Genomic DNA, 1380 nt, shown 5'->3' with positions numbered 1-1380 from the left:
TATGATCACTCATATTTTCTAAAAAAAAAAAATCTTATAAATTCTGGCAGAATTACATACAATTATTAGAAGAACTGTATAAATCTGTATAAACTTTACATGTTTTATTTTTGCAGTGTTTTACTTTGTGTGTTTCTTTAATTCTGTACAATTTATTATGACCTTAGTTTGGGAAAGGCCATTAAAAGTTAAAACCCAGATATTACAGTAAGAGAATTTATTATTTAAGATTTATTAGGGACAACTGCCTGCAAAGTATGTTGCTGTTATCTTGTTCTGTTTTTTGTTGTTGCAGTGGCAAATTTTTTTCCTGTTGCAATTAATTAAACCACTGAAATCATTTTGCCAGAGAGAGATTTGTGCCAAGGCTAAAGCAACAAATAACATTAGCCCTAAAGGCCACTGGCCAAGTGTTACTTAAGCAAAAGATCTATCAGATGTTGCACTCTATGTGTGGCAACTATTAAAACTAATTGATGCATTAGCCTTCAAGCTATGTTTCCATCTCAGATTGGGGCATTATGTTGCCTTTATTAATTAAAATTCCATTTTAAAAAGCTGCCACAGACATTAAATTGTATTCTCTCTCTTTTTAAAAAAAATATTTATCATTGTAGCGCCTGTTGTTTTTTCAGCAGATTTTCGAAAGCCTCAACAGGCTCAGTACATTTTAGCCAGGTACAGCTCGAATAGTGCTGTGTGTTAAATTAATCACTGTATGTGCAGCTGTATGCACATAGTGTAATATTGTGTAGTACAATTAATATAATTCTGATATTTCTATCCTTCCAGCTATAATAAATATTAATTTGTACCATAATAATAACATAATGATAATAAAAACCATATGTATATTACCACCACATGTCTAATACTGTGTAGCTTATCGTGTAAAAAACTAAAGGTGGAGCAAATTAAAAGGGAAAAAACAACAACATAAAGTTTAAAATGTTGAGCAACCACAAAATGCGTCTTGGCACAGATTCTCCAAGTCTCTGGAACTGTACTGAAGAGATGGAACAGTCCATCCATTTTCTGTACCACTTATCCTACATAGGGTCACAGGAAGCCTGGAGCCTATTCCAGGGGACTCAGGGCACAAGGTGGATTACACCCTGGACAGGGTGCCAACCCATTGCAGGGCACAAACATGCACACGTTCACATACTACAGACAATTTGGAAATGTCAATCAGCCTACACCGCATGGCTTTGGACTCAGGGAGGAAACCCCTGGTGTACGGGGGACATTTGCAAATATTTGGTTTTGAAATCCAAAATTTGGATTTGAACTTCAAACACTGGAAGTGCATGGCAAATGGAAAAAGCTCATGATTTGATGATGGTGGTGGAAAGCACTGTCTAACTGTTAGACAGTGCT

The sequence above is a fragment of the Ictalurus punctatus genome, chromosome 12, assembly GCF_001660625.3.
Source record: "Ictalurus punctatus breed USDA103 chromosome 12, Coco_2.0, whole genome shotgun sequence".
Classification (NCBI taxonomy): Eukaryota; Metazoa; Chordata; class Actinopteri; order Siluriformes; family Ictaluridae; genus Ictalurus; species Ictalurus punctatus.
This window is presented reverse-complemented; position numbering follows the sequence as displayed.